This window comes from Rhincodon typus, chromosome 3, assembly GCF_021869965.1.
Source record: "Rhincodon typus isolate 14 chromosome 3, sRhiTyp1.1, whole genome shotgun sequence".
In the NCBI taxonomy this organism is placed as follows: Eukaryota; Metazoa; Chordata; class Chondrichthyes; order Orectolobiformes; family Rhincodontidae; genus Rhincodon; species Rhincodon typus.
In genome coordinates, this window is record NC_063334.1 from 7,511,841 (window position 1) to 7,533,510 (window position 21,670).

Sequence of the window (21,670 nt, forward strand, 5' to 3'; positions counted from 1 at the left end):
GTCCCACCCCAAGACTTGATAGCCAAAGAATGCGCATTCATATCGTGGCCAAATAGAAGTAATGCATGCGGGGTAGGTGGTAAAAATGAAAATATGATTGAAGAATGTTGGAGCCTCTACCATCACTATTCATAGCTCTAGAGTACAGCATGCATGCCACAGCAAGTTGGACTGCCTGAGTAATCTGTAACATACCAAGTCAATGGACACAACTGTAGCAAATAGATTTTAAGTGTGGAAAATCTGAGACCATCCACTTTGGATCTAAAAGTGGCATTTTCTCGATGGGGACAAGTTAGAAACAGTAGAGTTTCAAGGAGAGTTGGGGGACGGGTTCCAGGTACGTGATCAAGTGTCATAAACTGATCCAAAAGACTAATAAATACTGTATTTTATATAGTTGGGTTAGAAGTCAAACTTCCATTATACAAAGACTGGAGTACTGTGAGTAGTTGCGGGCACCTCATTTTATGAAGGGTGCATTTGTTTTGGAGAGAGTTCAGCATAGATTTATGAGAATGACACTAGGCCTCCAAGGATAAATTTATTACAAGGAAATATTAGACAAATCAAGGTTGTATTTCCTAGAATTTAAAAGGTGAAAAGGTGATTTGACCTAAGCTTTCAAGATATTGAGGGAAACAAATAAGTTTGATAAAGAGAACTATTGTTATGATCCTTGTAGGAACCCATAATATTTTTCAAAAGAGATCTGAATTCTCAGCAACTGACTTAAATTACCAGGAGACAGGGTTTAATGTTTTAACATATTCACCAATGCCATTGCACTTGTGCTGTCCTTCTAGTACCAGGTCTTTATAGCCGCAGTCAGTATTAAAAGCAGGATGAGTTGCAGCACTTCACAACGTTTAATTTGACGGTATCTCCTTCCCCTGTGACCTAAAGAAAGAAGCAAGACATCATGGGATACCACCACCTTTTGTCCAATTCATAGACAATTGCATTGTGGACATGAATTGCCAGATCTTTATGGTCAGAAGGCCATTGTCTTATCATTGACTAACTAACACCACCAACACCAGGACTGAGAAGGTGGTGGCAACGATCCAGAAGTACCTGATGAAGGTAACTTTGGCTACTCAATAAATTCGATTGTCACAGCCTATGTCCAGAGAAGTAATTGAATTAAAACATATTAGACTACGTGAGTACATGTGTGTGAATAAAAGGAATGCTCCCTGGGAGAGAGCATGGACTACATATTGAGCAAACAGCATTACTGCTTGTGTGTCTTTTGGTAGCTTTATAACCACTTTCTTACCCTGCTTTTGGTTCAGCTACAGAGGGAATCTATACGCATACCAGAATTGACAGAAAGTTGTTCAGTCTTTCCTGCCTGAGAATCAAGACAAAGTGCAGCAAGTCTTCACTGGAGGGTTGTTGTATGCTGATGATATCATATTAGCAGTCCATACTGAGAAACAGCTTCAGCAGAAAATGAACAGACTCTCTCAAGTCCGGAAGATGATCAGTCTAACAAAAGCGAATATCATAGTCCTGGACATTGCCATAATGCCATTAGTCAGCATTGATAATGTGATACAAAAACAGAAATTGCTGGAAAAACTCAGGTGGTCTGGTAGCATCTATGCAGAGAAATCAGAGTTAACATTTCAGGTCGAGTTACCCTTCCTTGGAACTGATAATGTGATGCTGGAGGTTGGTGATATGTTCACATAGCTAGGTTTCACAATCACCATAAATCATTTGCTGCTGAAATCAACATGTGCCTCACAAAGGGAGCAGGTGTTATATCCAACTAAGTAAAAGTGCGTGGAACTACAGCAAACTGAACGCTAACACCTAACCATGAGTTGCTTGAGGTGTCTGTGCATTCAGCTACAAGCTGAATATGTTTATTTAAACTTTCCCTATTCTCACTAACAAACCACTCCTTAATGATAAACTAAAACAGAAATTTGATGGAAAATCTCAGCAGTTTTAGCAGGATCTGTGAAGAGAAATCAAAGTTAACATTTCGGCTCCAGTAACCGTTCTTCAGAACTGGATCAGATCAGCACTTAAGGGAAGAAAAGAAAATGCTGTTAGACACTCTGAGGCTCTGCTGAAAGTCCAGTAGCTTTGACATTAGTGACTGGGAGGAGCTTGCTATCAGTTGCTTAAAGTGGCAACGTATCAAGCTGCAACATGTTTTGAATTACAATGTCTTCATGATGAGCCTGAACTGCAGCAGAGAAAGAAAGGAAGTAAATCTTGTACTCTGAATCCCATTACTTCTTGGGACATCCTGGCCCATGTGAGTAAAGAACAGAAAAACGTGAAAGCCTATGGCAGAAACTGCTGACCCTGAGAATGTGTCATTCTTAAATCAAGTGTCAATCACCACTGCCATGTTGCATCCTGACAACATTTAATTCATTTGTCAAACAAGATTTCCTTTTCCTAAAGTCACTTTAATTTGATGTGGATATATTATGCTTATCCAAATGCATTGTTAAATTTTCCTTACTATCGGATCACAACACTTCCCCTACAAATGATGTCAGGCTACTGCCCTGTAATTCTGTTTTCTCTCTCCCTCCTTTCTTGAAAAGTGATGTTACATTTGATGACTTCCAATCTGTTGGTATTGTTCTAGAGTCTAGGAATTGTGGAAAGTAATAGCCAACACATTTGTTTTCACTGCACCTAACTCTTAGAAACCTGAATGTAGGCCATAAAGTCCTGAGGATTTTTTTACATCTTTATCCCTCAAGTTTCTCCAGTATTTTCTCTCCATGTTATTAGTGACCTTAATTTCTTCAATCTTAGTAGCTGCCTCTGTTTCTGGTGTGCAATTGTGTCTTCTACTTTGAAGGCAAACACAAAATATTTGCTTAATATCGCTGCTATCTGTCATTCCCAATAATACTTCTGTTTCTGCTTTTAAGGGACTGATACTTCAGCTACACTCATTTTATATGCTTCAAAAGGCTTTTAAAATCTGCTTCATATTCCTGGCTATTTATATTTGTTCTATTCCCCTACCCCCTGCCTCTTTTGTATTGTTTTTGGTGGTCTTTTGCTGGTTACTAAAATATTTCCAATCCTCAGACTTAGTACTATTCTCTGTAATACTCTAAGTCTGTTCTTTTAATCTAACACCATCCACAATCTCGTTAGTGAGCCATAAATGGATCCCTCTTGCTATGTGTTTTTTTTAAAATGGAATGTATTTTTGTTGAACATTTTGAATTGTCTTTTTAAACGTTTCCCACTTTGTTTATCATCATACCTTTTACTCTATTCAATCAACCTAGCCTGCTTGGCCCTCAAACCTATCTAATTGGCTTTGTTAATGTTTATGATTTGTGTTTGATAATTGGAGTATGTTGTTTTTGTCAACAAATTTTAGTAAACTTCAATCCTTTCATCTATACTATTGATATGGAATGTAAGTAGTTGATACCCCAGCACTGATTCCATTTGTTAACATTTTGCCAATGTAAAAAGACACATCTTTGCCTGCTCCCCATGTCCTGTTAGCTAACCAATCCTCTATCCATCCTAATATTATACCACCATGAGCTCTTATTTTGCGTAGTTAACTTTAGACGTGAACTCAATGGTTTCCCTTTATCCACATTGCGTGTTACTTCCTCAAAGAACTCTAATAATTCACTTGCACAAAACCATGTTGGCTGTGTCTGACTTGGACTAGCTTAGTTTGGGATTATGTTTGGCATTGACTGGTTGGACTGAAGGGTCTATTTCCCATGCTGTATGACTCTATGGCTCCATTGAGACTTTCAAAGGTGGCCTGGAATAAACTCCATACTATTGAACTCAGCATCCCTCATGACAGATGTTAAGCAATTAGACTGTAGTTTCTTGCTCCGTTCTTGAATAAAAGATTTGCATTCACTACTTTTCAATCTGGTAGGATCTTTCCAGAATCTAGGAACTTTAAGAAAATTAAAACCCACGCACCCACTATCTCAGCAGCCGTTTCCTTTAAGGCCGTAGAATAAAGTCCAGCAAGACCTATCATGTTTTATTTTGAATAATTTTCTCAGCACCCTTTCCCTAGTAATTGCATGTGCTTTTAAGTTCTTCCGTCCCTTTCATCTTTGGAGTCACAATTATTTTTAGGAGGATTTTGTATCCTTTACCTGAAAACTGATGCAAAATACTGTATCTGTTCAATGCATCCACTATTTCCTTACTTTCCGTTATTAATTACCCAGATGATCGGCGCTATTCTATTGCTTTTAGTTTCTTTTGCAGAGAGTTAAACTCACATCTCACGACTGTTTACATTAGCTCTCTGGTACGTACTGTAACCATTAGACTGCCGCAGCCCGCTTACACAAGAGCCTCTATGAGACAGATCCTGGGATCGAGCAGTAGCACTCAGCAGCTATACCTGACGGGCAGGTACCAGACCCTTTCCCCGACTCTGTCACAGGAGGAGGAGTCTAGTAAGACGATGACGAACAGGACTGGCTCACTTCGAGTTTTCTAGTGACACAGCGACTGGATCCATCCGGCGGAAAGACCGCGACCGAGGAAAGGGCTTCGCTTTCACCTCTGCCGCGTGAGCCTTGTGAACAGAAACTTTGTACAGCGTTTATTCACCCGGCACGGCTCGCCGGAGACGATGGCCAACTGCACAGAACCCGAGGCTGACGAGGTAAATTGAATTTTTGTGCGTGTGTGTTTAGTGGCTGGCTGATATTTGATCTTGAATTGCATTTTTTTGTGTGTGTGTTGGGTTCTGTGACACTGGTCTGATGGGGAGCGAGGTCAAACATGAAATCGACAGGGTTGGGGGAAGATGAAAACATTCGGTAATGCTTGTGTGTATCCTTAAACTGCTGCTGCTGGGGGACGAAGGTCTTTCACCCATTTTGTCACTCATTATTCCTACTGAATGTGTTGTGCAACCTAACTCGGTGTTATGTCCAGTATTTTTTTAAACCTAGTAGCCTTTGTCTCCCCCTTCTGTCAAACCATGTCTAATTCTTTGACTTTTCCAAATCAGGCTTCTTGTAGTTGCCACCTTTTATGTTGTCTCTCGCCAGTGAACGGTGTTCTCCTCGAGGTCGCTGTCTGTTAACCTCACTCTTTCTTCCCTTGGATTAATTCTCATGTGAAGTATGTTTCTGTAGACATAGGTCAACCTTCCGTGATGCCGCCTAACCTGAACGGTCCATGCGTCTGGCCCCTTACGTTTCAATATTATCAATGTGACAGGACACACATGCACTCACCAGTACAGAGGTCGGCACTGACAGCCTATATTGGGGAATCGTTCCTCCTCTTCCTCTTAATCGTCTGCCCCATTTCATCCCCCAGTCTGAGGGTTAGAAGCTCGAGGGAACAGTTCCATTCAGAACAACCCTGCCCCTTCGTCCCTATCTCTTTAGGGTTCAGTGTTGTGCCCTCGTTTGCTAAAGAAGGTGAGGAACTTGTAAGGAAAGGATCAGAAGGAAAAGCTGAAGATGGTGATATATTTTATGTATGTATGTAAAAAGTACAAAGGCCAATTTGTGTCAGGCAAAGTCCTACATGCAGCAATGTGACTTTGTAACAGTGCTGGTTGGAGATTAGATTTTGCCCAAGGCTCTGCAAAGTAATTCCTGTGTCCTTGCAGGAAACGGTGGCCACTGAATATCTTGCATTTCACCTGAGAGGACTGATGATTCTAACTGTTGTGATATTTGGTTTTTAACTCCTCACTGTCAAGAATAACCTGACACGTTTCACAGTCACATTTCTGATTTAAAAAAAACTCCATAAAGTACCATTAGGGATACATAAATCTCCCCTGCACACTCTCCAAGGAGTTGGCATCCTTCATGAAGCATGGTTTCCAGAATTGGATACAATTATCACATTAAAGTTCAAATTAAAGTTCAAAATAAATTCAGAGGTATAGTGAAAACAAAAAAATGGTGGGGGGTGCCTGGTTGGGGTTAGGCACGATTACATAAATCCTGCCCCATCCACTCTTCGTGTCAGCTCTGATGAAGAGTCATCTAGACTTGAAACGTTAGCTTGCCCTCTCTCCATGGATGATGCCTGACCCACTGTGATTTTCAGCATTTTTGTTTTCAGTACAGATTCCAGCATCTGTAGTAATTTGCTTCTACCTTAGGAGGTATCCTGCCTTTGTTTCTCTCCTCTTCTCTAGTAGGGATATATGGAACCAGTACTTGATGCCCAGCTGTGATTAGAAATTTAGGAATTTGGGGTTTAACATCTGAGCTTGAGGATAGGTACTCTGAATAGAGATTGGAAGTGGGAACCGTGACAATTTTCCTTCTCCCTGCCGTAACTTGAATTAGTCTGAGATGCAATAGCATGCTTAGTTGTTTGTTTACCCCAGTGGTTCCCACATTTTCCAGTGTGACTCAATTTTAACACTTGAACATTAAAGTGACCCCTGACACCAACAAAACAAATCAGCAACAGAGTGGCATAGTATTTCAGTATGTGTATTCTCGATCAAAGTATCAATGAAACTGTGTTCTTAACATTCTTTGTAAAAATATTATCTCATGTACTCACCAATCTGTTACTTCATCTGAGCCACTCCAGCTAGTGGACTAGTGATTGTAACAAGGTCAGCCAGGTGGACCTCATAGAGTATGAGTTCCCTGATTGGGGCTGTTAATCTGGTCCAATCAAGGACCCCAGGCTGACAGATAAGAACAGGAGAGTCAGATGTTCTGTTCACTCTGAGAACTGGCTCGAAGGGAGCTGGATGAGTGTCAAGCACTTTCCACGTGTAAATAAAGGGTGACTTGATGACAGGATTATGGCCTCTATGGAGGTATTTCGTGGACCTATGTCAAGAAGCAGTGGGACAAGATCGATGTTCATATTGGTGTTCAGCATTATTCACTAACGCCAATTTGATATCAATGATTTTAATGTGAGATGAGACAATAAATTCTTAATTTTCTACTAATGACCTCAATTGATACAAAACCATATTTATAGCTCAGAAGCTGTAGTTTCACTCTGAATTCTGCTGCATACAATACAGCTTTAAAATAAAATGAATTTAATTTGTGAGATAAATAGCATACCTTGATGCGGTGCTATGCGGTTTTGAATCCAGGAATTCTTACCAGGCATTAATGATAATGTGTGACAGGCACTGGTCACTGAGGTTTCAGGCCAACTCTCCATATTTCCCAGTGACAGAAAACTGACTGAAGCCCTTTTCAATGCCTCAACTTCACTAGTGCACTGTAATCTCTTGTGATCTCAGCCCCACACCTACACACAGAGTAAGCAGTTCCCTCAATCACTTCCCTCCCATCTCACAGCCATGCACGTGTCACTCGACCAACAAGTGCTGATGGTGGCAGCTCAGATAACGCAAGCCCCAACTTGAGACTGAGTCCGGGTGAGCATTTGGCTGTGGCTCTGCCAGTGATATTTAGCAATGTTCCTGAGATAAAGGGAGAAAAAGAGAACAAAATAGAGAGTCGGACAGGACAAGGCCTGGGACCAGAAACTCCTGAGGCCAAGGCTTGGAGGACGGGAGCTTATAAGCCCAATTTTGGTTCTGATGTATAGTTTGATAACTCTGATTTACCCACTGTTGGTTTTTATACGTGTATTTTGTATGCTTGTGTATATATGTTTAAATTCAGTTGTTACTGATTCTCTATGCCAGCTAGAATCAAAAGTACGATAATGAAAGGTTGTATTTGAAACTTAGCCACATTGTGTGTGGAAAGTGGGTCATGTTGCAGTTGGGCAGGGATGTGCAGGGACAGTTGGTTTAGGCTTTCTGAGCTTCAATATTATGTCCCTGGTGACTGAATAAAGATTAATTAGCACTACTTTTAAAAAAAAATATACAAGCTACTGATGGTAAAATTGCATTTGTTTATTGTTAAGGTGTGGGTATTCTATTATGTGATGTGAAACTTGGAACATTTACTTGAACAGCTACCAGTCACAATTATGTATTTACCATTGTTACATGGTTACTGTTCTATGGTATTTGGAGAGCAAATTCCACTTTGCTGTCTTGGGATTCTGGCATTTTTCTGAGAGGACATTTGGTCTGTTTGTGATGGTGCCTGCTGATTTGTGAGTGGCTTCATTAAATTACATTTTTATGAGATGAGATCATGGAACTCTCTCTAGAATTTTTATATTGCTTTGGATCATATATTTGATTTTGTTCACCTGTCTGCATTGCCACCTGTGGCTTGTCTGAAACTGATTTAAAAAGTAGATATACCAATGTTTATAATGTTTTTGAAAGCTGGAAATATTGCCGCACCTATAAAAATACATGTTGGACTTCCTGACAGCTGAAAGGCTAAATGTATAGGATTGGGACAAAGGTGTAAATGATGTGTAGGATAGCATGAGAAATGGGAGGGAGTGGTGCTGCTGGAAAGTGGAGTGATGGGGCAAGAGAGGCGAGAGGTTCTTTTCTCGCTCTTTGGTCTGCACCCCCTTTTGATGCATGCATCTGCCTGGGACAATGCTATCAGTGATGTCACAGGCCCTGCAGCTGCATATGCGGGGAATACACCCTCTGCAGTTGTGGCATCAGCAAATGCAGCCACCTAAAAATAAGTTGTCAATTAGCGAAGGTACATTGCAGAAGCACATTCTTGCTAAAGAGAAGCTTGAACTGGAAGATTGAGCTACACAAATCCACAACCAATGGATCAGATCAAAGCCCTGCAGTTTTACCACATTCACTCATGAAACGTGATGTACTATTAAACAATTAATCGATGAAGGATGAGGTTCCATGTCACCCTTGATGATTTGGAACCCAAAATGTGAGTTCAAGAGAAAAGGTAGTTCATAAGTGTTCAAAAACCTATCAGCAAGAAGTGCCAAGTGAAGATCTATCTTGTCCCAACTGTGCCTTTTCCCCATCTCACTTCATGAAGTTTACACTATCACAGAAGATATATTGCTCCTTCATAATTGTTACTGAGTCTAAATCTTGGAGTGCCCTACCTAACCTCACTATGCAAGTATCTTCACCACACTGGCTCAAGTATCTCACCAGGAGCTTCTCGAAAGCCATTAAGAATAAACAATAAATACTGGCCTTGCCAGTGATTCCCACTTTTGAATATTGAATAAAGAAATGCTAATAAATGTATTTTTCTGCTACATGAGGGTACATTTGTAGAACAATGTAAGATATAAATGAATTAGACTCTGAGGCTGTTCTATTTTAAACAATAACTCCCCATGGGGTAATCAGGTTGCAATCATCGACTAAACATTTGTGGTTTTGGGTGAAATTATCCCCTTCCTGGAGCTGGCAGCATGGCAATGAATTGACTGCGAATCCAGTGATGCTTCAGAAGTGATAGTAGCTAGGAAAGGTATTTATTCTGAAGATAGGGAATGGGGCGAGGGGGTAGAAGTAAGTGGAGATAGAGCCCGAAGATACAGAGAAAAACAGCCTGACAAAAGGATGGATGATGGTAAGCCAGGGAAGGAGAAAAGCTGATAATAGGGATCATGAGTAGGTGAAAATGAGTTGGCTGTGCTGAAGGCAGACCATGTCATGGCAGGGCCTGGGGTGTGGGAGCAGTAAAGCAGTATAGAATCCCTACAGTATGGAAGTAGGCCATTCGGGTTTGTACCAACCAGGTGAAGAGCATCCCACCCAGACCCACCTCCACCCTATCCCTGTAACCCTGCATTTCCCATAGCCAACACAGCTAACTTGCATATCCCTGGACACTATGGGCAATTTAGCATGGCCAGTTCACCTAACCTGCACATCTTTGGACTGTGGGAGGAAACCGGAGCACCCAGAAGAATCCCATGCAGACATGGGGAGAATGCGCAAACTCCATACAGACAGTTGCCCAAGAACGTAATCAAACTCAGTCCCTGGCGCTGTGAGGCAGCAGTGCTAACCACTGAGCCACTGTGCCGACATGGATCAAGGTATTCAGATTCTAGAATTATTGAACTATATTGAGCTCTGAAGGCTACGGGGTCCTGAAGTGGAAAGTAAGATCTGTTTAATAAAATCAATTCTGAAGAGGGGGTCGCTGGACTCAAAACGTTAACCCTGCTTTCTCTCCACAGATGCTGTAAGACTGCTGAGTTTTCCAGCATTTGCCGTTTTTGTTTCAGATCTTCTGCATCCTCAGTTCTTTGTTTTATTGCATAAAAATTGCGTGAGTTAGCCCTAAAGAGAGAGTCTCCTCTGCTCGCCACTCAGCTTAAACATAGGTCAAGAAGGTTACCCATGGATCTTATTGTCCAATCAGGAATTAAGGCCCTCGGGAATCAGTTAATGGCCACATAAAAGCCTCAACTCGCCACTGATCCAATTATTTTGCGAGTCAGAAAAGTGGCTGATTTTTCTGACTAGAAGACGAGGGAAACTTGACACAAACCGAAAGAACTGCGGATGCTGTAAATCAGCAACAAAAACAGAAGCTGCTGGAAAAGCTCAGCAGATCTGGCAGCATCTGTGAAGAAAAGATCAGAGTTAATATTTCGGGTCTGGTGACCCTTCCTCAGACTGACAGCTGAAAAACGTCGGTTTATATGCAGAAGATAGGGGGATGGGGTAGGGAGTAAACGATAGGATAAAGGATTGAGCCCAAAGAGAGAGAAGAGCAATTGGATAGACAAAGGAGTGGATAACGATCTGGCTAGGAGGGTGAATAGATGTTAATGGGGACTGTTAGTGACTAACAATAGGTAGTGTGTATTGGCAGGCTATGTGATAACAAGGCCTGGTGTGTGGGGTAGGGGGCTAGGACATGGGAGAGTTTAGGCCCTAAAATTATTGAACTCGATATTGAGTCCAGATGGCTGCAGGGTCCACAAGCGGAAAATGAGGTGGTGTTCTTCCATCTTATGCTGAGCTTCGCTGGAACACTGCAGCAAGGCTGAGACACAGATGTTGGCCAGGGAACAGGGTGGTGTATTTAAAGTGGCAGGCGACTGGAAACTCGGACCTTTTTGTGAGCAGAACGTAGATATTCTGCAAAGCGGTCACCCAGTCTACATTTCGTTTCCCTAATGTAGAGGAGACCACATTGTGAGCAGCGAATGCAGTAGACTAGATCCTGGGAAGTGCAGGTGAAGTGTTGCTTCACCTGGAAGATATGTTTGGGCCCTTGGATTCTGGGGAGGGAGGAGGTAAGTGGTCAGGTGTTACACCTTCGCTGGTTGCAGGGGAAGATGCTGTTGTGGGGGGTGAGGTGGTTGGGGTGGGGCGGTGTTGGGCGTGAAGGAGGAGTGGATCAGGGTGTACCAGAGCGAATGGTCCCTGTGGAAAGCGGAGAAGGGAGGGGAGGGGAATATGTGTCTGTTGGTGGCATCTCGCTGGAGGTGGCAGAATTGGCATCTGATGATCTTCTGGATGTGGATGTTGGTCGGATGATAGGTAAGGACAAAAGGAACCCTATCGCTGTTGTGGTAGAGAAGAGTGGGGGTGAGGGCGGAAGTGGGGGAGATGGGTCAGACCCAGTTGAGAGCCCTGTTGACAACGGTGCTGGGGAATCCTCGGTTGAGGAAGAAGGTGGACATTTCGGAGGCTGTCATGTTGAAGTTGGCCTCATCGGAACATATGTGATGGAGACAGAGGAACTGAGATTGGGATGGAGTCTTTATTGGAAGCAGGGTGCAAGGATGTATAGTCCAGGAATTGTTGGGTTTGTAGTGGATATTAGTGGCCAGTCTATGCCCAGAAATGGAAACCGCGATGTTAAGGAAGGGAAGGGAGGAGTCAGAGATAGACCAGGTGCAAGTGACGGCAGGGTGGAAATTGGAAGCGAAATCAATGAATTTTTCCAATTCCGGATGAGAGAGTGAAGCAGCACCAATGATATCATTGATATATCAGAGAAACAGTTGTGGGTGGAGGCCGGAATAGGACTGGAACAAGGAATATTCCGCGTACCCCACGAAAAGACAGGCATAACTGGGGCCCATGCGGGTACCATTGGGAACCCCTCTTACCTGAAGAAAATGAGAGGAATTAAAAGAAGTTGTTGAGAGTGAGGATGAGCTCGGCCAAGCGGAGGAGGGTGGTAGTGGATGGGGACGGTTCAGGCCTTTGCTCCAGAAGGGAGCGGAGAGCCCTAAGACCATACTGTCGGGGGATGGATATATAAAGGGATTGCACGTCCATGGTAAAGAGGAGGTGCCTGGACCCTGCAAACTGGAAATTTTGAAACTGGCATATAGCATAAGAGGAATTTTAAAAAAACAAAAATTTCTTTATTCATTCATGGGATGAGGATGTCGCTGGGTAGGCAGCATTTATTGCCCATTCCTAATTGCCCAGAAGGCAGTTAATATTCAACCACCTTGCTGTGGGTATGAAGTCACATGTAGGCCAGACCAGGTAAGGATGGCAGCTTTCTTCCCTAAAGGACATTAGTGATCCAGACAGGGTTTTCTGACAATCAACAATGGATTCAAGGTCATCGTTAGATTCTTATTTGCAGATACTTATTGAATTCAAATTTCACCATGTGCCGTGGCGTGATTCGAACCCAGGTCCCCAAAACGTTATCTGGGTCTCTGAGTTAACAGTCGTGGATGGGGACTGGACCAGGAGAGAGAAGACTGAGTCAAGGCAGGAAGAGATGAGTTCTGTGGGGCAGGAGCAGGCTGAAACAATGGGTTTGCCCAAACAGTCCTGTTTGTGGATTTTTTGGAAGGAGGTAGAAGTGAGCTGCGCAGGGAGACTTGACTGCAGGTTTGTGCTGGATCTCCATTTGCCCCAGTCTGGGGCTTGCTGGGGACAATGCCCTTTGTCTCTGATCCCATCCCTGTATAACTCACACTACAAGACCTGATAGTAAAGCACTTACCCACTCTGCATTTAAACCGCTAATGCTTGAGCTTTCAGAAATTATCCCACAAGCTGTTTCCTTCTAATTGGCTTCTTGGAAGGACTTGAGAATTGAGAAGTTTGCTGGTCAGCTCTTAAGAAGCTGTTTGGAAATGGATCTAATGAGCTTTCTCACTGTTGGGGGCATGAAGTCAATCATCCCTAAAGATACTGTGCTGACACTTAGTGCATGTTATACTAATTCTCAGCGATTTTTATCTGGTGTTCTTTGGCTCACAAATAAGGTAAAATATATTCCTGCATAAACTTACCACACAATTTCCAATTTTGAAAGGCTTTGAGGTTAATGAATTATTTTACTTTTGTGCAGGAGAAACGCCCATTTGTAATCAAAGACTTGGAAGTTTTGAATATTGATTTGTGGGTTGTAGATATTAATGGCAATGCATTTATTGCTCCTCCTACTTCACTCATTTTGTGGTGGGACTAATTCCAATATGGTGTCACTTCATTGGGCAATTATGTGTGAGCTATGCTTTAAAGCACTGGGATCGCAACAGGTCAAACTGATTAACACAGTAGGTTTTGTTCACATTAGTGAAACATTAATTTATTTTTATAAACTTTGGTCTGATCACTTTGTGGTTCCTTTTACCAATGTGGCTTTTTATGTGTATATTTTAAAGAGAGATCAAATTCTTAAACAGCCAGAGTGAGAATTTAAACCTGAGTCATACACCTTTCAGTCCAACCAGTCCACGCCAACCATAACGCCAAACTAAACTAGTCCCACCCACCTGCACTTGGCCCATATCTCTTCAGACCTTTCTTATTTATGAACTGTAGTGATTGGAACCAGGCGGATTTTATTGACTACGAGATCCTTGATTGAGGTTGTTAACCTGGGTCAGTCAGGAAGCATTGAGTGACCAGTATTACCAGTGGATTTAGACTCTCCTCAGTTCAGGGATGCTAATTGAGAAGCTGCGGGCATCTTTTGCAACACACGGACAATGGAACATCACTTACCAGCAGGGAATTTGATTATTTCCAAAAGCCGAATGGCATTCGGCACTTAAGGACAACTCCACACCATCCATCATCCACATGAGGGCCTGCTTACACAGTACATCTGCACCTCCCTGCTGACCGAAGAAGGACAAGGGACCTTGTGGAAAATTCAGATGTTTTGTCCTCATCTCACCTTGCTACTACTTCTTTAAGCTTATGAATAAGGCAATGGCATTCATGTCTTTGAATATCATCAGCACTCACTCTCTGATTTGTTTGTTTTGGCTGTTCAGGACAGTTGCCTGTCAGTTGATGGGAGGAGGTTATGTAGGTAGACAAGAAGACCACAGAATTCATGGTTTGGATCGACTCCTGGATGATATTGCAGAAAAGGAGATCTGCTTTCTTTAAGCATGGTGCTAACCCATTCTGCCATGTTCGCTGATGTTGTGGCTACCAGCTAAGTCTCTAACTCTGGTAGCTGAATGTTTGTCCATCCCTATCTCATTCGCCATTATGGAAAAGTAGGCGTCAAAGCAGAACGATCTTTGCCATTTATTGCCAGTTCTGCCTTCCCCTTCCCACCAGGTGTCCTACCCGTTCTAAAGGTGCACGACAACATCTCCGAACAAATAGGTTAGAAAATATTAAAAATCCTGGCTGTTTAGTCGAATTGATTAAGGAAATAAGTCATAAGACTGCACTTTGAGCAACTTTTTGGGCAATTTATATTTAAGCCTAAATACAATTTTAAACATAATAAACAGGGTGTGCCAAGGAGATGCCCCACTCCAGTAACAATTGTGATGAAGTACAGCACAGAAGGAGGCCATTTGGTCCATTGTGTCTGTGCTAGTTGATCCACTGGATTTCATCTTTCAGCCCTTGAGCCGTAGCTCTGTAGATTATCTCACCTCATGCACAGATGTATTTTTGAAATGCTATGAATGTTTCTGCCACTATCCTCCTTTCAGATAGTGAGCACCAGACTCCTACTGTTCCTTGAGTAGAGCGTATTCCTCATCAATTCCCATTCAATCCTTCCACTAATGAACTTCACGTCTACATTACTGTAACTGGCCCCTCTGTTAACAGGAGAAAAATCCTTCCTATCAGTTCATCTTGGTCACTGATAATTGTAAATCTAGACCAAATCATTGAAGAGGTATGGAAGTGTCCATTGAAATAACTGTAGTTAGCTTAACACCACGGGGTTAATGTGTCTGGAAGGATTTTTCTGACCAGTTTAAAGACCTCTTGGTCAAACTGCTAAATCTGTAACAGACCTAGCCATTGACATCAGGAATTTATAAACAAGTTATTGAATAAACATTCTAAATGATGATTTGCAAAACAAAGATATAAAGACATTTGTGCAAGTGGGTTTCTAGTTTTCAGAAAGTCTCCAATCTTGGTAAATAGGGATTTAATGGGTCAGTTCACCTGAAATAACACTTTAACTTCAATAAATGCATAATAAATAAAAACAGGAATCTGTGTCTGGACTTCAGACTTCGGGAGCTAGCTTTTAGATTGCAAATCCTGTCATTGTGAGTCATGTTGGAAAGATGGCGCTTCTGCTAGTACAGTCCATAACATTTGCAAGATGCTGGTTAAAACATGCTAGCTGCTTCACATACTTCATACAAACAAGGGACAAGAGTAGGCTACTCTGCCCTTTGATCCTGCTCTATCATTCAATAAAATCACGGCTGATGTGATTCTAACCTCAACTCCACGTTTTTGAATATTCCAGATAATCCCCTTCACAATCAAGAATCTATATACCACTGCCTTAAAATAATTTAAAGATTCTGCCTTCACTTTTCAAGAACAGAATTCCAAAGACCCGTAACTCTCAGAGAAAACTTTCTTTCTTTGTCTCCGTTTTAAATGGGATACATCTTAAACTATGACCCCTAGTTCTAGATTCTACCACAAGAGAAAACATCCCTCCACTCAGTCAGTTCCCCTCAGGATCTTGCATGTCTCAATTAGGTAACCACTGACTCTTCTAAACTCCAGAGGAAACGGGCCTAACCTGTCTCACTTCCTTCATAAACAATCCATTCATTCCAGGTATTAGTCTCGTAACCCTTCACTGAACTGTTTCCAAAGAATTAACATCCTTCTGTAAGTAAGTTGAATCAGTCCTGTACACAGCACTCCAGATGTGGTCTCACCGATGCACCATATAATAAATATAACCTCCTTACACCTGCATTCAAAATTCGCCTAGCAATAAAACATTAGATTAGCTTTCTTGATGACTTGCTGCCCCTGTATACTAACCTTCTGTAATTCATGCACCGGGACATCCAGATCTCTCTGCAACTCAGAGCTCTGGAAATAATGTGCATCTTTTTCCTTTTCACTTCTTTCCGACAAAAATGGACAATTTCACGTTTTTCCAAATTGTACTCCATTTGTCTAGTCTTTGCCCACTCATTTAACCTATCCATAGCTTTTTGTAGATTCCTTAAGGCCTTTGTCTAACTCACTTTCATTCCTATGTTTGTGTCATCAGCAAATTTAGCTATTATATCTTTGATGACTTCATCCAAATCATTTGTATTATTTCTACAGAGTTGAGGATCCAGCACTGACTCCTGTGGCACACCATCCTCATATCCTGCCAGTTTGAAAAAGATCCATTTATTCCTACTTTCTGCTTCCTGTTAGTCAGCAAATCTTCTATCTATGCCAATATGGTACCTCCCAATACCATAGCCTTTTATTTTCTGCACTGTGATGTGGCGTCTTATGAAATGCCTTGTGGAAACCCAAGTACAGTACTTCCATTGATTTCCCTTTATCCACAGAACAGGTTACTTCTTCAAAGAATTCCAATAAATTAGTTAAACGTGATCTCCTTTGACAAAGCCATGTTGGTTCTGCCTAATCACCTTGAACTTATCCAAGCACTCTATCATAACATCTTTAATCATGGCTTCTAACGTTTTCCCTGTGACAGATATTAAGTTAACTGGCCTGTACTTTTCCGGTATCTGGTCTCCCTACCTCCAAATAAATGAGTTAAATTAGCTGTTTTACCATATAAAAAGAACCTTCCCTCAAATCTAATGAGTTTCAGTAAAATAAAACCAACACATCAACTCTTTCATATAAAAGCAAAACACTATGTATGCTGGAAATCTGCAACAACTATTTCATTACTTCTTAAGATCCTAGGATAAAATCATCAGGACTCAGGGACTTGTTAACTTGCAATTCCAACAATTTACTTTGTACTACTTCACTGGTAATTGTAATTTTCTTGAGATCCTCCCTCACTTTCAACTCCCAATTCACAGCTTTTTGTAGAATGCAGTTTTCCTATCTAATGAATACTGATGCAAAATATCTGTCCAATTCATCTGCCATCTCTTTGACCCCCCCATTACTAATTACCCACATCATTTTCTGTAGGACCAACACTTACTTTGTTAACTCTTTTCTTTTTAAAATATTTGAAGAAACTTTTCCTGCTTTTAATATTTATGGCTAACTTTCTCTTGTACTCTAATTCTTCCATCCTTATTAAATTTGTGATAATTCTTTGCTGTTTTTAATATTCTGCCCAATCTTCTGACCTGCCACCTATCTTTCCACAATTATGTGTTTTTTTTTGTTTGATACTATATTTTAATTTTTTAAATTAACCACGATGTTGAGTCCATCCTTCATAACTTTTTATTGTTTACTGGAATGTATATATTTATGCTTTTTGGAATACCATCTTTAATGTTTGCCACTTTATCTCTATTGACTTGATCATTGAGCTAAATTGCCAGTTCACTTTTTAACTCTGCTTTCATGCCTTCATAATTGTCCTTGTTTAAATTCAGAACAGTAGTATTGGATTCACACTTCTCTCCCTTAAACCATATGCAGAATTCAATCATTATGATTTCCTTGCTGCCCAGTGGCACTTTCACAAGGTCATCAGTAATTTAATTCTCTCTTGGTGAAAATCAGATCTACGATAGCCTGCTTGTTTCCTGCAGTAACAGCTGTTGTTTTCTTGTTCACACCTCTCAATCTTGATCTACAACATTCTTGTCATATTCAGGGTGAAATAAAACAGAATGCCTTGAACTGTTGGCCCTGTATCAAAGGAATCCAAGTAGGCTACAAGCAATTTAGTAGTTTTACTGATAGTTCACTGTAAATGTCTCTCATTGCACAGCTCCAAGTCTCTGATTATGTCAAAGGTCTGGCAGCAAAGAGATTCATTCAAAACATACATAGTACCATATTTGGCCTGCTATTGGCAATAGCAGGCCAATCAAAAACATGTCTGTACATCTACTGGAATTTACCTCTGCACTAGCAGAGGAATAGAAGAAAGAGTTGAGGGGTACAAGTCCACAGAACAATAAAAGTATCTTCTCAGGGTAGTAAAACTGTTAAAAAGAAGATGAATTGATCTCGAGCATTATCACTTTGATGTAGAACATTCAAGTCAAGAGGTAATAAATGAGCTTATTTAAAACCATGTTGAGACTTCAATTAGTGCAAGTGTAATGTTATGTACTGCACTACAAAGAAAGATATTTACTTAGCCTTTAGAAAGAGCATTTTCTCTGGGGTCCTGATCAGAACGGCAAAAATTAAACTTGAAAAATAGACCTTTATTTGTTAGAACAAAGCAAATTAAGAAGTGGTTATGAAATAAGATGGGAAAGAATAGATAGATATGTTTGAGAGGTCAAGAGGAAGATGACATAGATAAAAGATTAAATACAAGGTATTTAAAACAGGAGAATAGGCAATGTGTATATTTTACAGGATGCACTGCAACAATTCACCAAGGTGCTTATGTCTGTTAGCATGGCAAAAAACAGAGCAGAAATATCGTACCAGAATAATGTTGGATGCTCCTCCAAGTGGTACAACATGCGGATCTGTAGATATAATCACATTCCTTTGTTAATACTGTCAATTTGATGGTATTCCCCATCCAACTCCACAACAAAAACTGCAGCAGCTCAAGGAGAAGACCCACCAATGTCTTATCTACACGACTCAAAATTACTTACTCTTGATGTGCCCTTGTGGCTACATGGATATTAGTTTAATCATTAACTGCACATTAATGTAATATAACATCAGTTACACTTAGCAAGTTAGGTTTTGTTCCAGTTCCAGTTGTACAGAAATTTAGCCTGTGCAGTTCCCAAAAGGCTGAGTTAAGAATTGACTACGATAGTTATGGACCAAGAGCCAAATTCAGTATCACACATTTTCTTTAGAACTGGAACAAAACCTAACTTGCTAAGTTCACCACTTCCACACCACAAAGCTCCAAGAAATGCTAGAAACAAAGGGACACTTCTCTTCCCAAGGCATTCCACACCCTCTCATTCCTCTCCCTAGTCTACATGTAAGGTTTACTGCGATACTGAAGTATGTCTTATGTGGGTTTTGCTACACATGGGGCCAGATTATGTTGTAGCATATTTAACAGGATCTGCTGATAATTATAGATTACCATCTCAACACTTGAAATTTAGGGAGGACAGGCAAGGCAAGGAAACTACATAGCTCTGCAATAAATGATAGTATTCCAGAAAGAGTAGAGTAGCAAGATATGTGGGAAACCACCACCTTCAAGTTATCCTCCAAGGCCATCACCATTCTGACTTGGAAGTATATCACCATTTCTTCACCATCGCTGGGTCAAAATCCTAGAATTCCCTCCCTATTGGCATTGTGGGTCAACCCACAGCCGGTGGACTGCAGCAGTTCAAGATGGCAGCTCACCACCACCTTCTCAAAGGCAACTAGGGATAGGCAATAAATGCTGGCCAGCCAGTGATGCCCATGTTCCATAAATGACTGAAAAAAAGAGAGTTACAAAGGCAGAATCCTCCATTGCATTTAAGAAAAGACTTGGATACATTTACAGAACTCTGAAAGGTCATAGGACAGGTAGTTAAAGTAGTCAGAGGGATTACTTTCCTTTGGTGGTTGAGACTAGAGATAACAGCAGTGAGATTATGCTGGGGCTGTATAACAGAGCAATATGACCTAGCTGGAATGCTGCATAGAGTTTTGCTCACCTCATTTCAAAGGAAGTGATTGCACTAGAGAGAACATAGAGGAGATTTACAATGATGTTGCCAGGACAGAAGAATTTTAGCTGTGAGGATAACCAGGCTAAATTTGTTTCCTTTGGGAACAGTGGAGGCTATTGGGAGTTATAATCAAGTGGTAAGATAACTCAGGATTAGCATTTTCAGCTTTTTGTGTCAAATGTTCATGGGTATAAGACCCACTCCAGGTATTACTGCCCATTTCTGTATTCATTTGTGGGATGTGGGCATTGCTGCCTGGGCCAGCATTTTATTGCCTGTCCCTAGTTGCCTTTGAGAAGGTGGTGGTGAGCTGCCTTCTTGAACTGCTGCAGTCCACCTGCTGTGGGTTGACCCACAATTCCCTTAAGGAGGGAATTCCAGGATTTTGACCCAGTGACAATGAAGGAATGGAGATATATTTCCAAGTCAGGATGGTGAATGGTTTGGAGGCAAAGTTGAAAGTGGTCGTGTTCCCATGTTCAGCTGCCATAACCCAGGCACTTTGGTGCAGTCCTAAGAAAATATTGCATTATGGAATGAAATATTAAAGCAGGGCCCCTCTGCTTCAATTGGGTGCAAAAGATCCCATGTTCTTGTACATAGAAGAACCTGTTTCCCTGCTGTCCTGACCAACATTCATTTCTAAAATGGGCAATCCTGTTGTCCAAAGATATGCAGTTTGGGTGGATTGGCCCTGCTAAATTACCCATAGTGTCGAGGGATGTGCAGGCTAAATGGATTAGCCACAGGAAATGCAAAGTTACAGGAATGGGGTAGAGAGGTGAGTCTGGATGGGATTCTCTTCGGAGGGACAGTGTGGACTCAATGGGCTGAGATAGTAGGAACTGCAGATGCTGGAGGATCTGAGATAACAAGGTGTAGAGCTGGATGAACACAGCAGGCCAAGCAGCATCAGAGGAGCAGGAAAGCTGACGTTTCGGGCCCAGACCCTTCTTCAGAAATCAGAATCAGAAATCTGAAGAATGGTCTAGGCCCGAAACATCAGCTTTCCTGCTCTTCTGATACTGCTTGGCCTGCTGCGTTCATCCAGCTCTACACCTTGTTATCTCTGGACTCAATGGGCTGACTGGCTTCCTTGCATATGGTAGGGAGCCTATAATTATATGCTGTTGTCTAATTGATATTGTGGGATATGGTTGCCTGCAAATAATATGCTGTGTTTGCAACATTACAAGCGTGTCCATGCTTCAAAAGTATTTCCATAGCTGTAAAGCATTTTGGGGACATTGAGCTTCTGAAAGGTACTATAGAAATGTAAATTTGTTCTTTTTAGTGATGCAGTTGCTCTTTTATACTCTACTGATGTGAACAACTTCTTCATTGATCAATGCAAAATGACTCATTATTTCAGTTTGTTTGAAATGGCACAAAAATATAAGTTGCTGGAGAAACTCAGCAGGCCTCAAAACACTGACTCTGTTATCTCCCTGTGGATACTCTCAGACCTGTTGAATTGCTGCAGCAATTTCTTGTTTGTGTGTGTTTCGGATCTCCAGTGTCTGCAGTCCTTTGTTTTACTTTGGTGTTTGAAATGGCACCCTGATATTGACTTGTTAATCACCGGAACAATGACCAAATGAGTAATTGGAAAAGGGTTGAAACTGAAGGAAAAAGCAAATAACATTTAACATTTAAACTACTAAATTTAGAGCTGCTATTTACAATGGCAAACAGCCCATTTAATCTTTTTGTTGATTTAACATGGCAAAATTCTGCTGCCTGCAATGTAGCACAGTTTAAAATCAAATCAGTAACAAAAGTG

The 21,670-nt window shown here is 41.3% G+C and overlaps 1 protein-coding gene across 1 annotated transcript in view; it reads right to left on the reverse strand.

Annotated features, from left to right (window-relative positions):
• psip1a (PC4 and SFRS1 interacting protein 1a) overlaps positions 1-21,670 on the reverse strand; it is a 56,037-nt gene that overhangs the window by 14,825 nt on the left and 19,542 nt on the right. The gene's annotated exons all lie outside the window — the stretch shown is intronic.